Genomic DNA, 15294 nt, shown 5'->3' with positions numbered 1-15294 from the left:
AACAGGCCATTCACTTGTAGGAGTGAGAAAAACATCACGGGTGGTGCGAATCGGAGCGTCGGAATTAGGATAGGCAGTGAGTGGCAATGTAGGATGGAGAAAAGTACCACGGGATGGTCAGCATGGGGAGGTCAGGAAACATGCAGTGGCAATGTAGGATAGGTTTCTGAAAAACATCGCGGGGTGGTGCGCATTGTAAGTGTTTCTAACAGGCCAGTCACTAGTAGGAGTGTGAAAAGCATCACGGGGTGGTGTGAATCCAAGGGTCTGAATTAGGATAGGCAGTGTGTGGCAATGTACGATGGAGAAAAGCAGAACGGGCTGGTCAGCATGGGAAGGTCAGGAAAGATGCAGTGGCAATGTAAGATAGGTTTCTGTGAAACATAGCGGGGTCTTGTGCACTGTAAGGGTTTCTAACAGGCCATTCACTAGTAGGAGTGAGAAAAAATTCACGGGGTGGTGTGAATCAGAGTGTCTGAATTAGGATAGGCAGTGAGTGGCAATGAAGGATGGAGAAAAGCGCCACGGGGTGGTCAGCATGGGGAGGTCAGGAAACATGCAGTAGCAATGTAGCATAGGTTTCTGAAAAACAAAGAGTGGTGGTGAGCTTTGTAAGTGTTTCTAACAGGCCATTCACTAGTTGGAGTGAGAAGAACATTATGGGGTGATGTGAATCGGAACGCCTGAAATAGAATAGGCAGTGAGGGGCAATGTAGGATGGAGAAAAGCACCACGGGGTGGTCAGCATGGGGAGGTCGGGCAACATGCAGTGGAAATGTAGAATAGGATTCTGAAGAACATCGCGGGGTGGTGCGCATTGTAAGGGTTTCTAACAGGCCATTCACTAGTAGGAGTGAGAAAAACATGACGGTGTAGTGTGAATCGGAGGGTCTGAATTAGGATAGGCAGTGTGTGGCAATGTACGATGGAAAAAAGCGCCACGGGCTGGTCAGCATGGGGAGGTCAGGAAACATGCAATGCCAATGTAGGATAGGTTTCTGAAAATCATTGTGGTGTGGTGCACATTGTAAGCGTTTCTAACAGGCCATTCACGAATAGGAGTGAGAAAAACATCACGGGGTGGTGTGAATCAGATGGCCTGAATTAGTATAGGCAGTGAGAGGCAATGTGGGATGGAGAAAAGCACCACGGGGTGGTCAGCATGGGTAGGTCAGGAAACATGCAGTGGCAATGTAGGATAGGTTTCTGAAGAACATTGCGGGGTGGGGCACATTGTAAGGGTTTCTAACAGGCCATTCACTAGTAGGAGTGAGAAAAACATCACGGGGTGGTGTGAATAGGAGGGCCTGAATTTGGATAGGCAGTGAGGGGCAACATTGGATGGAGAAAAGCGCCATGGGGTGGTCAGCTTGGGTAGGTCAGGAAACATGCAGTGCCAATGTAGGATAGGTTTCTGAAAAACATCACGGGGTGGTGTGAATCGGAGGGCCTGAATTAGGATAGGCAGTGAGTGGCAATGTAGGATGGAGAAAAGCACGACGGGGTGGTCAGCATGTGTAGGTCAGGAAACAGGCAGTGGCAATGTAGCATAGGTTTCTGAAAAACATCATGAGGTGGTGCGCATTGTAACGGTTTCTAACAGGCCATTCACTAGTAGGAGTGAGAAAAACATCACGTGGTAGTGTGAATCGTAAGTCGTGAATTAGGATAGGCAGTGTGTGACAATGTATGATGGAGAAAAGCGCCACGATGTGGTCAGCATGGAGAGGTCAGGAATCATGCAGTGGCAATGTAGGATAGGTTTCTGAAAAACCAAGAGGGGTGGTGCGCATTGTAATGTTTCTAACCCGCCATTCACTAGTAGGAGTGAGAAAAACATCACGGGGTGGTGTGAATAGGAGGGTCTGAATTAGGATAGGCAGTGAGTTGCAATGTAGAAGGGAGAAAAGCGCCAAGGGGTGGTCAGCTTGGGTAGGTCAGGAAACATGCAGTGGCAATGTCGCATAGTTTTCTCAAAACATCGCGTGGTGATGCAAATTGTAAGGGTTTCTAACAGGCCATTTACTAGTAGGAGTGAGAAATAGATCACCAGGTGGTGTGAATCGGAGGGCCTGAATTAGCATAGGCAGTGAGGGGCACTGTAGAATGGAGAAAAGCGCCATGCGGTGGTCTGCATGGGGAGGTCACCAAACATGCAGTGACAATGTAGGATAGGTTTCTGAAAAACATCGCGGGGTGGTGCGCATTGTAATGGTATCTAACAGGCCATTCACTAGTAGGAGTGAGAAAAACATCACGGGGTAGTGTGAATCGGAGGGACTGAATTAGTATAGGCAGTGAGTGGCAACATAGGATGGAGAAAAGCGCCAAGGTGTGGTCAGCTTGGGTAGGTCAGGAAACATGCAGTGGCAATGTAGGATAGGTTTCTGAAAAACATCGCGGTATGGTGCGCATTGTAAGGCTTCCTAACAGGCCATTGACTAGTAGGAGTTAGAAAAACATCAAAGGGTGGTGTGAATCGGGGGCCTGAGTTAGGATAGGCAGTGAGTGGTAATGTAGAATGGAGAAAAACACCACGGGGTGGTCAGCATTGGGAAGTCAGGAAACATGCAGTGGCAATATAGGATAGGATTCTGAAAAACATCGCGGGGTGGTGCGCATTGTAAGAGTTTCTAACAGACCATTCACTAGTAGGAGTGAGAAAAACATCACAGGGTGGTGTGAATCGGAGGGGCTGAATTAGAATAGGCAGTGAGTCACAATGTAGGATGGAGAAAAGCACCGCGGGGTAGTCAGCATGGGCAAGTCAGGGAACATGCAGTGCCAATGTAGGATAGGTTTTTATAAAATATCGCGGGGTGTTGTGCATTGTAAGGGTTTGTAACAGGCCATTCATTAGTAGGTGTGAGAAAAACATCACGGGGTGGTGTGAATAGGAGGGCCTGAATTAGGATAGGCAGTGAGGGGCAATATAGGATGGAGAAAAGCGCCACAGGGTGGTAGGCTTTGGTAGGTCAGGAAACATGCAGTGGCAATGTAGGATAGGTTTCTGAAAACCATCGCGGGGTGGTGCGCATTGTAAGTGTTTCGAATAGGCCATTCACTAGTTGGAGTTGGAAAAATATCACGGGGTGGTGTGAATCGGAGGGCCTGAATTAGGATAGGCAGTGAGTGGCAATGCAGGATGGAGAAAAGCACCACGGGGTGGTCAGCATGGGTAGGTCAGGAAACATGCAGTGGCAATGTAGGATAGGTTCCTGAAAAACATCGCGAGGTGGTGCGCATTGTAACGGTTTCTAACCGGCCATTCACTAGTAGGAGTGAGAAAAACATCACAGTGTGGTGTTAATCAGAGGGGCTGAATTAGGATAGGCAGTGAGTGGCAATGTAAGATGGAGAAAAGCACCACAGGGTAGTCAGCATGGGCAAGTCAAGACACATGCAGTGCCAATGTAGGATAGGTTTTTGAAAAGCATCGCGGGGAGGTGAGCATTGTAAGGATTTCTAACAGGCCATTCATTAGTAGGTGTGAGAAAAACATCACGGGGTGGTGTGAATAGGAGGGCCTGAATTTGGATAGGCAGTGAGGGGCAACATAGGATGCAGAAAAGCGCCACGGGGTGGTCAGCTTGGGTAGGTCAGGAAACATGCAGTGGCAATGTCACATAGTTTTCTCAAAACATCGCGGGGTGGTGCAAATTGTAAGGGTTTCTAACAGGCCATTCACTAGTAGGAGTGAGAAAAACATCACGGGGTGGTGTGAATCGGGGGCCTGAGTTAGGATAGGCAGTGAGTGGTAATGTAGAATGGAGAAAAACACCACGGGGTGGTCAGCATTGGGAAGTCAGGAAACATGCAGTGGCAATGTAGGATAGAATTCTGAAAAACATCGCGGGGTGGTGTGCATTGTAAGAGTTTCTAACAGACCATTCACTAGTAGGAGTGAGAAAAACATCACAGGGTGGTGTGAATCGGAGGGGCTAAATTAGGATAGGCAGTGAGTCGCAATGTAGGATGGAGAAAAGCATCACGGGGTAGTCAGCATGGGCAAGTCAGGAAACATGCAGTGCCAATGTAGTATAGGTTTTTGAAAAACATCGCGGGGTGTTGTGCATTGTAAGGGTTTCCAACAGGCCATTCATTAGTAGGTGTGAGAAAAACATCACGGGGTGGTGGGAATAGGAGGGCCTGAATTAGGATAGGCAGTGAGTGGCAACATAGGATGGAGAAAAGCGCCACAGGGTGGTAGGCTTGGGTAGGTCAGGAAACATGCAGTAGCAAAGTAGGATAGGTTTCTGAAAAACATCGCGGGGTGGTGGGCATTGTAAGCATTTCTAACAGGCCATTTACTAATAGGAGTGTGAAAAACACCACGGGGTGGTGTGAATCGGAGGGCCTGAATAAGGATAGGCAGTGAGTGGCAATGTGGGATGGAGAAAAGCACTACGGGGTGTTCAACATGGGGAGGTCAGGAAACATGCAGTGGCAATGTCGGATAGGTTTCTGAAAAACCTTGCAGGGTGGTGCGCAGTGTTAGTGTTTCTAACAGGCCATTCACTTGTAGGAGTGAGAAAAACATCACGGGGTGGTGCGAATCGGAGCGTCGGAATTAGGATAGGCAGTGAGTGGCAATGTAGGAAGGAGAAAAGTACCACGGGATGGTCAGCATGGGGAGGTCAGGAAACATGCAGTGGCAATGTAGGATAGGTTTCTGAAAAACATCGCGGGGTGGGGCGCATTGTAAGTGTTTCTAACAGGCCAGTCACTAGTAGGAGTGTGAAAAGCATCACGGGGTGGTGTGAATCCAAGGGTCTGAATTAGGATAGGCAGTGTGTGGCAATGTACGATGGAGAAAAGCAGAACGGGCTGGTCAGCATGGGAAGGTCAGGAAAGATGCAGTGGCAATGTAAGATAGGTTTCTGTGAAACATAGCGGGGTCTTGTGCACTGTAAGGGTTTCTAACAGGCCATTCACTAGTAGGAGTGAGAAAAAATTCACGGGGTGGTGTGAATCAGAGTGTCTGAATTAGGATGGGCAGTGAGTGGCAATGAAGGATGGAGAAAAGCGCCACGGGGTGGTCAGCATGGGGAGGTCAGGAAACATGCAGTAGCAATGTAGCATAGGTTTCTGGAAAACAAAGAGGGGTGGTGAGCTTTGTAAGTGTTTCTAACAGGCCATTCACTAGTTGGAGTGAGAAGAACATTATGGGGTGATGTGAATCGGAACGCCTGAATTAGAATAGGCAGTGAGGGGCAATGTAGGATGGAGAAAAGCACCACGGGGTGGTCAGCATGGGGAGGTCGGACAACATGCAGTGGAAATGTAGAATAGGATTCTGAAGAACATCGCGGGGTGGTGCGCATTGTAAGGGTTTCTAACAGGCCATTCACTAGTAGGAGTGAGAAAAACATGACGGTGTAGTGTGAATCGGAGGGTCTGAATTAGGATAGGCAGTGTGTGGCAATGTACGATGGAAAAAAGCGCCACGGGCTGGTCAGCATGGGGAGGTCAGGAAACATGCAATGCCAATGTAGGATAGGTTTCTGAAAATCATTGTGGTGTGGTGCACATTGTAAGCGTTTCTAACAGGCCATTCACGAATAGGAGTGAGAAAAACATCACGGGGTGGTGTGAATCAGATGGCCTGAATTAGTATAGGCAGTGAGAGGCAATGTGGGATGGAGAAAAGCACCACGGGGTGGTCAGCATGGGTAGGTCAGGAAACATGCAGTGGCAATGTAGGATAGGTTTCTGAAGAACATTGCGGTGTGGTGCACATTGTAAGGGTTTCTAACAGGCCATTCACTAGTAGGAGTGAGAAAAACATCACGGGGTGGTGTGAATAGGAGGGCCTGAATTTGGATAGGCAGTGAGGGGCAACATTGGATGGAGAAAAGCGCCATGGGGTGGTCAGCTTGGGTAGGTCAGGAAACATGCAGTGGCAATGTAGGATAGGTTTCTGAAAAACATCGCGAGGGGTTGCGCATTGTAAGGGTTTCTAACAGGCCATTCACTAGTAGGAGTGAGAAAAACATCATGAGTTAGTGTGAATCGTCAGTCCTGAATTAGGATAGGCAGTGTGTGGCAATGTACGATGGAGAAAAGGGCCACGGGCTGGTCAGCATGGGGACTTCAGGAAACATGTAGTGCCAATGTAGGATAGGCTTCTGAAAAACATCGCAGTGTGGTGCGCATTGTAAGCGTTTCTAACAGGCCATTCACTAATAGGAGTCAGAAAAACATCACGGGGTGGTGTGAATCGGAGGGCCTGAATTAGGATAGGCAGTGAGTGGCAATGTAGGATGGAGAAAAGCGCGACAGGGTGGTCAGCATGTGTAGGTCAGGAAACAGGCAGTGGCAATGTAGCATAGGTTTCTGAAAAACATCATGAGGTGGTGCGCATTGTAACGGTTTCTAACAGGCCATTCACTAGTACGAGTGAGAAAAACATCACATGGTAGTGTGAATCGTAAGTCGTGAATTAGGATAGGCAGTGTGTGACAATGTATGATGGAGAAAAGCGCCACGATGTGGTCAGCATGGAGAGGTCAGGAATCATGCAGTGGCAATGTAGGATAGGTTTCTGAAAAACCAAGAGGGGTGGTGCGCATTGTAATGTTTCTAACCCGCCATTCACTAGTAGGAGTGAGAAAAACATCACAGGGTGGTGTGAATAGGAGGGTCTGAATTAGGATAGGCAGTGAGTTGCAATGTAGAAGGGAGAAAAGCGCCAAGGGGTGGTCAGCTTGGGTAGGTCAGGAAACATGAAGTGGCAATGTCGCATAGTTTTCTCAAAACATCGCGTGGTGATGCAAATTGTAAGGGTTTCTAACAGGCCATTTACTAGTAGGAGTGAGAAATAGATCACCAGGTGGTGTGAATCGGAAGGCCTGAATTAGCATAGGCAGTGAGGGGCACTGTAGAATGGAGAAAAGCGCCATGCGGTGGTCTGCATGGGGAGGTCACCAAACATGCAGTGACAATGTAGGATAGGTTTCTGAAAAACATCGCGGGGTGGTGCGCATTGTAATGGTATCTAACAGGCCATTCACTAGTAGGAGTGAGAAAAACATCACGGGGTAGTGTGAATCGGAGGGACTGAATTAGTATAGGCAGTGAGTGGCAACATAGGATGGAGAAAAGCGCCAAGGTGTGGTCAGCTTGGGTAGGTCAGGAAACATGCAGTGGCAATGTAGGATAGGTTTCTGAAAAACATCGCGGTATGGTGCGCATTGTAAGGCTTCCTAACAGGCCATTGACTAGTAGGAGTTAGAAAAACATCAAAGGGTGGTGTGAATCGGGGGCCTGAGTTAGGATAGGCAGTGAGTGGTAATGTAGAATGGAGAAAAACACCACGGGGTGGTCAGCATTGGGAAGTCAGGAAACATGCAGTGGCAATGTAGGATAGGATTCTGAAAAACATCGCGGGGTGGTGCGCATTGTAAGAGTTTCTAACAGACCATTCACTAGTAGGAGTGAGAAAAACATCACAGGGTGGTGTGAATCGGAGGGGCTGAATTAGAATAGGCAGTGAGTCACAATGTAGGATGGAGAAAAGCACCACGGGGTAGTCAGCATGGGCAAGTCAGGGAACATGCAGTGCCAATGTAGGATAGGTTTTTATAAAATATCGCGGGGTGTTGTGCATTGTAAGGGTTTCTAACAGGCCATTCATTAGTAGGTGTGAGAAAAACATCACGGGATGGTGTGAATAGGAGGGCCTGAATTAGGATAGGCAGTGAGGGGCAATATAGGATGGAGAAAAGCGCCACAGGGTGGTAGGCTTTGGTAGGTCAGGAAACATGCAGTGGCAATGTAGGATAGGTTTCTGAAAAACATCGCGAGGTGGTGCGCATTGTAAGTGTTTCGAATAGGCCATTCACTAGTTGGAGTTGGAAAAATATCACGGGGTGGTGTAAATCGGAGGGTCTGAATTAGTATAGGCAGTGAGTGGCAATGTAGGATGGAGGCAAGCAACACGGGTTGGTCAGCATGGGGAGATCAGGAAACATGCAGTGGCAATGTAGGATAGGTTTGTGACAAACATCTCGTGGTGGTGGGCACTGTAAGCGTTTCTAACAGGCCATTCAGTAATAGGAGTGAGAAAAACATCACAGGGTGGTGTGAATCGGAGGGCCTGAATTAGGATAGGCAGTGAGTGGCAATGAAGGATGGAGAAAAGCACCACGGGGTGGTCAGCATGGGTAGGTCAGGAAACATGCAGTGGCAATGTAGGATAGGTTCCTGAAAAACATCGCGAGGTGGTGCGCATTGTAACGGTTTCTAACCGGCCATTCACTAGTAGGAGTGAGAAAAACATCACAGTGTGGTGTTAATCAGAGGGGCTGAATTAGGATAGGCAGTGAGTGGCAATGTAAGATGGAGAAAAGCACCACAGGGTAGTCAGCATGGGCAAGTCAAGACACATGCAGTGCCAATGTAGGATAGGTTTTTGAAAAGCATCGCGGGGAGGTGAGCATTGTAAGGATTTCTAACAGGCCATTCATTAGTAGGTGTGAGAAAAACATCACGGGGTGGTGTGAATAGGAGGGCCTGAATTTGGATAGGCAGTGAGGGGCAACATAGGATGCAGAAAAGCGCCACGGGGTGGTCAGCTTGGGTAGGTCAGGAAACATGCAGTGGCAATGTCACATAGTTTTCTCAAAACATCGCGGGGTGGTGCAAATTGTAAGGGTTTCTAACAGGCCATTCACTAGTAGGAGTGAGAAAAACATCACGGGGTGGTGTGAATCGGGGGCCTGAGTTAGGATAGGCAGTGAGTGGTAATGTAGAATGGAGAAAAACACCACGGGGTGGTCAGCATTGGGAAGTCAGGAAACATGCAGTGGCAATGTAGGATAGAATTCTGAAAAACATCGCGGGGTGGTGTGCATTGTAAGAGTTTCTAACAGACCATTCACTAGTAGGAGTGAGAAAAACATCACAGGGTGGTGTGAATCGGAGGGGCTGAATTAGGATAGGCAGTGAGTCGCAATGTAGGATGGAGAAAAGCATCACGGGGTAGTCAGCATGGGCAAGTCAGGAAACATGCAGTGCCAATGTAGTATAGGTATTTGAAAAACATCGCGGGGTGTTGTGCATTGTAAGGGTTTCCAACAGGCCATTCATTAGTAGGTGTGAGAAAAACATCACGGGGTGGTGGGAATAGGAGGGCCTGAATTAGGATAGGCAGTGAGTGGCAACATAGGATGGAGAAAAGCGCCACAGGGTGGTAGGCTTGGGTAGGTCAGGAAACATGCAGTAGCAAAGTAGGATAGGTTTCTGAAAAACATCGCGGGGTGGTGGGCATTGTAAGCATTTCTAACAGGCCATTTACTAATAGGAGTGTGAAAAACACCGCGGGGTGGTGTGAATCGGAGGGCCTGAATAAGGATAGGCAGTGAGTGGCAATGTGGGATGGAGAAAAGCACTACGGGGTGTTCAACATGGGGAGGTCAGGAAACATGCAGTGGCAATGTCGGATAGGTTTCTGAAAAACCTTGCAGGGTGGTGCGCAGTGTTAGTGTTTCTAACAGGCCATTCACTTGTAGGAGTGAGAAAAACATCACGGGGTGGTGCGAATCGGAAGGTCGGAATTAGGATAGGCAGTGAGTGGCAATGTAGGATGGAGAAAAGTACCACGGGATGGTCAGCATGGGGAGGTCAGGAAACATGCAGTGGCAATGTAGGATAGGTTTCTGAAAAACATCGCGGGGTGGGGCGCATTGTAAGTGTTTCTAACAGGCCAGTCACTAGTAGGAGTGTGAAAAGCATCACGGGGTGGTGTGAATCCAAGGGTCTGAATTAGGATAGGCAGTGTGTGGCAATGTACGATGGAGAAAAGCAGAACGGGCTGGTCAGCATGGGAAGGTCAGGAAAGATGCAGTGGCAATGTAAGATAGGTTTCTGTGAAACATAGCGGGGTCTTGTGCACTGTAAGGGTTTCTAACAGGCCATTCACTAGTAGGAGTGAGAAAAAATTCACGGGGTGGTGTGAATCAGAGTGTCTGAATTAGGATAGGCAGTGAGTGGCAATGAAGGATGGAGAAAAGCGCCACGGGGTGGTCAGCATGGGGAGGTCAGGAAACATGCAGTAGCAATGTAGCATAGGTTTCTGAAAAACAAAGAGGGGTGGTGAGCTTTGTAAGTGTTTCTAACAGGCCATTCACTAGTTGGAGTGAGAAGAACATTATGGGGTGATGTGAATCGGAACGCCTGAATTAGAATAGGCAGTGAGGGGCAATGTAGGATGGAGAAAAGCACCACGGGGTGGTCAGCATGGGGAGGTCGGACAACATGCAGTGGAAATGTAGAATAGGATTCTGAAGAACATCGCGGGGTGGTGCGCATTGTAAGGGTTTCTAACAGGCCATTCACTAGTAGGAGTGAGAAAAACATGACGGTGTAGTGTGAATCGGAGGGTCTGAATTAGGATAGGCAGTGTGTGGCAATGTACGATGGAAAAAAGCGCCACGGGCTGGTCAGCATGGGGAGGTCAGGAAACATGCAATGCCAATGTAGGATAGGTTTCTGAAAATCATTGTGGTGTGGTGCACATTGTAAGCGTTTCTAACAGGCCATTCACGAATAGGAGTGAGAAAAACATCACGGGGTGGTGTGAATCAGATGGCCTGAATTAGTATAGGCAGTGAGAGGCAATGTGGGATGGAGAAAAGCACCACGGGGTGGTCAGCATGGGTAGGTCAGGAAACATGCAGTGGCAATGTAGGATAGGTTTCTGAAGAACATTGCGGTGTGGTGCACATTGTAAGGGTTTCTAACAGGCCATTCACTAGTAGGAGTGAGAAAAACATCACGGGGTGGTGTGAATAGGAGGGCCTGAATTTGGATAGGCAGTGAGGGGCAACATTGGATGGAGAAAAGCGCCATGGGGTGGTCAGCTTGGGTAGGTCAGGAAACATGCAGTGGCAATGTAGGATAGGTTTCTGAAAAACATCGCGAGGGGTTGCGCATTGTAAGGGTTTCTAACAGGCCATTCACTAGTAGGAGTGAGAAAAACATCATGAGTTAGTGTGAATCGTCAGTCCTGAATTAGGATAGGCAGTGTGTGGCAATGTACGATGGAGAAAAGGGCCACGGGCTGGTCAGCATGGGGACTTCAGGAAACATGTAGTGCCAATGTAGGATAGGCTTCTGAAAAACATCGCAGTGTGGTGCGCATTGTAAGCGTTTCTAACAGGCCATTCACTAATAGGAGTCAGAAAAACATCACGGGGTGGTGTGAATCGGAGGGCCTGAATTAGGATAGGCAGTGAGTGGCAATGTAGGATGGAGAAAAGCGCGACGGGGTGGTCAGCATGTGTAGGTCAGGAAACAGGCAGTGGCAATGTAGCATAGGTTTCTGAAAAACATCATGAGGTGGTGCGCATTGTAACGGTTTCTAACAGGCCATTCACTAGTACGAGTGAGAAAAACATCACATGGTAGTGTGAATCGTAAGTCGTGAATTAGGATAGGCAGTGTGTGACAATGTATGATGGAGAAAAGCGCCACGATGTGGTCAGCATGGAGAGGTCAGGAATCATGCAGTGGCAATGTAGGATAGGTTTCTGAAAAACCAAGAGGGGTGGTGCGCATTGTAATGTTTCTAACCCGCCATTCACTAGTAGGAGTGAGAAAAACATCACAGGGTGGTGTGAATAGGAGGGTCTGAATTAGGATAGGCAGTGAGTTGCAATGTAGAAGGGAGAAAAGCGCCAAGGGGTGGTCAGCTTGGGTAGGTCAGGAAACATGAAGTGGCAATGTCGCATAGTTTTCTCAAAACATCGCGTGGTGATGCAAATTGTAAGGGTTTCTAACAGGCCATTTACTAGTAGGAGTGAGAAATAGATCACCAGGTGGTGTGAATCGGAAGGCCTGAATTAGCATAGGCAGTGAGGGGCACTGTAGAATGGAGAAAAGCGCCATGCGGTGGTCTGCATGGGGAGGTCACCAAACATGCAGTGACAATTTAGGATAGGTTTCTGAAAAACATCGCGGGGTGGTGCGCATTGTAATGGTATCTAACAGGCCATTCACTAGTAGGAGTGAGAAAAACATCACGGGGTAGTGTGAATCGGAGGGACTGAATTAGTATAGGCAGTGAGTGGCAACATAGGATGGAGAAAAGCGCCAAGGTGTGGTCAGCTTGGTTAGGTCAGGAAACATGCAGTGGCAATGTAGGATAGGTTTCTGAAAAACATCGCGGTATGGTGCGCATTGTAAGGCTTCCTAACAGGCCATTGACTAGTAGGAGTTAGAAAAACATCAAAGGGTGGTGTGAATCGGGGGCCTGAGTTAGGATAGGCAGTGAGTGGTAATGTAGAATGGAGAAAAACACCACGGGGTGGTCAGCATTGGGAAGTCAGGAAACATGCAGTGGCAATGTAGGATAGGATTCTGAAAAACATCGCGGGGTGGTGCGCATTGTAAGAGTTTCTAACAGACCATTCACTAGTAGGAGTGAGAAAAACATCACAGGGTGGTGTGAATCGGAGGGGCTGAATTAGAATAGGCAGTGAGTCACAATGTAGGATGGAGAAAAGCACCACGGGGTAGTCAGCATGGGCAAGTCAGGGAACATGCAGTGCCAATGTAGGATAGGTTTTTATAAAATATCGCGGGGTGTTGTGCATTGTAAGGGTTTCTAACAGGCCATTCATTAGTAGGTGTGAGAAAAACATCACGGGATGGTGTGAATAGGAGGGCCTGAATTAGGATAGGCAGTGAGGGGCAATATAGGATGGAGAAAAGCGCCACAGGGTGGTAGGCTTTGGTAGGTCAGGAAACATGCAGTGGCAATGTAGGATAGGTTTCTGAAAAACATCGCGAGGTGGTGCGCATTGTAAGTGTTTCGAATAGGCCATTCACTAGTTGGAGTTGGAAAAATATCACGGGGTGGTGTAAATCGGAGGGTCTGAATTAGTATAGGCAGTGAGTGGCAATGTAGGATGGAGGCAAGCAACACGGGTTGGTCAGCATGGGGAGATCAGGAAACATGCAGTGGCAATGTAGGATAGGTTTGTGACAAACATCTCGTGGTGGTGGGCACTGTAAGCGTTTCTAACAGGCCATTCAGTAATAGGAGTGAGAAAAACATCACAGGGTGGTGTGAATCGGAGGGCCTGAATTAGGATAGGCAGTGAGTGGCAATGCAGGATGGAGAAAAGCACCACGGGGTGGTCAGCATGGGTAGGTCAGGAAACATGCAGTGGCAATGTAGGATAGGTTTCTGAGAAACATCGCGAGGTGGTGCGCATTGTAACGGTTTCTAACCGGCCATCACTAGTAGGAGTGAGAAAAACATTACGTGGTAGTGTGAATCGTAAGTCCTGAATTAGGATAGGCAGTGTGTGGCAATGTATGATGGAGAAAAGCGCCACGGGGTGGTCAGCATGGAGAGGTCAGGAAACATGCAGTGGCAATGTAGGATAGGTTTCTGAAAAACCAAGAGGGGTGGTGCGCATTGTAAGGTTTCTAACACGCCATTCACTAGTAGGAGTGAGAAAAACATCACGGGCTGGTGTGAATCGGTGGGCCTAAATTAGAATAGGCAGTGAGTGGCAATGAAGGATGGAGAAAAGTGCCACGGGGTAGTCAGCATGGGGAGGTCAGGAACCATGCAGCGGCAATGTAGGATAGGTTTCTGATAAACAAAGAGGGAAGGTGCGCATTATAAAGGTTATTAACAGGCCATTCACTAGTAGGAGTAGGAAAACATGACGGTGTAGTGTGAATCGGAGGGCCTGAATTAGGCTATTCAGTGTGTGGCAATGTACAATGGAGAAAAGCGCCATGGTCTGGTCAGCATGGGGACGTCAGGAAACATGTAGTGCCAATGTAGGATTGGCTTCTGAAAAACATCTCAGTGTGGTGCGCATTGTAAGCGTTTCTAACAGGCCATTCACTAATAGGAGTCAGAAAAACATCACGGGGTGGTGTGAATTGGAGGGCCTGAATTACGATAGGCAGTGAGTGGAAATGTAGGATGGAGAAAAGCGCGACGGGCTGGTCAGCATGGGTAGGTCAAGAAACAGGCAGTGACAATGTAGCATAGGTTTCTGAAACACATCGCGAGGTGGTGCGCATTGTAACGGTTTCTAACAGGCCATTCACTAGTAGGAGTGAGAAAAACATCACGTGGTAGTGTGAATCATAAGTCCTGAATTAGAATAGGCAGTGTGTGACAATGTACGATGGAGAAAAGCGCCACGATGTGGTCAGCATGGAGAGGTCAGGAAACATGCAGTGGCAATGTAGAATAGTTTTCTGAAAAACCAAGAGGTGTGGTGCGCATTTTAATGTTTCTAACCGCCATTCACTAGTATGAGTGAGAAAAACATCACGTGGTAGTGTGAATCGTAAGTCCTGAATTAGGATAGGCAGTGAGTGACAATGTATGATGGAGAAAAGCACCACGATGTTGTCAGCATGGAGAGGTCAGGAAACATGCAGTGGCAATGTAGGATAGGTTTCTGAAAAACCAAGAGGGGTGGTGCGCATTGTAATGTTTCTAACCCGCCATTCACTAGTAGGAGTGAGAAAAACATCACGGTGTGGTGTGAATCGGTGGGCCTGAATTAGGATAGGCAGTGAGTGGCAATGAAGGATGGAGAAAAGCGCCAAGCGGTGGTCAGCATGGGGAGGTCAGGAAACATGCAGTGGCAATGTCCGATAGGTTTCTGAAAAACATTGCAGGGTGGTGCGCATTGTAAGTGTTTCTAACAGGCCATTTACTAGTAGGAATAAAAAAAACATCACGGGGTGGTGTGAATCGGAGAGTCTGAATTAGGATAGGCAGTGAGTCGCAATGTAGGATGGAGAAAAGCACCACGGGGTAGTCAGCATGGGCAAGTAGGGAAACATGCAGTGCCAATGTAGGATCGGTTTTTGAAAAACATCGCGGGGTGTTGTGCATTGTAAGGGTTTCTCACAGGCCATTCATTAGTAGGTGTGAGAAAAACATCACGGGGTGGTGGGAATAGGAGGCCTGAATTAGGATAGGAAGTGAGTGGCAACATAGGATGGAGAAAAGCGCCACAGGGTGGTAATCTTTGGTAGGTCAGGAAACATGCAGTGGCAATGTAGGATAGGATTCTGAAAAGCATTGCGGGATGGTGCGCATTGTAAGGGTTTCGAATAGGCCATTCACTAGTTGGAGTGAGAAAAACATCACGGGTGGTGTAAATCGGAGGGTCTGAATTAGTATAGGCAGTGACTGGCAATGTAGGAAGGAGGCAAGCAACACGGGTTGGTCAGCATGGGGAGATCAGGAAACATGCAGTGGCAATGTAGGATAGGTTTGTGACAAACATCGCGTGGTGGTGGGCATTG

The sequence above is a fragment of the Cavia porcellus genome, unplaced genomic scaffold (genome assembly GCF_034190915.1).
Source record: "Cavia porcellus strain 051 isolate PalLab524CR breed Dunkin Hartley unplaced genomic scaffold, mCavPor4.1 scaffold_37, whole genome shotgun sequence".
Classification (NCBI taxonomy): Eukaryota; Metazoa; Chordata; class Mammalia; order Rodentia; family Caviidae; genus Cavia; species Cavia porcellus.
This window is presented reverse-complemented; position numbering follows the sequence as displayed.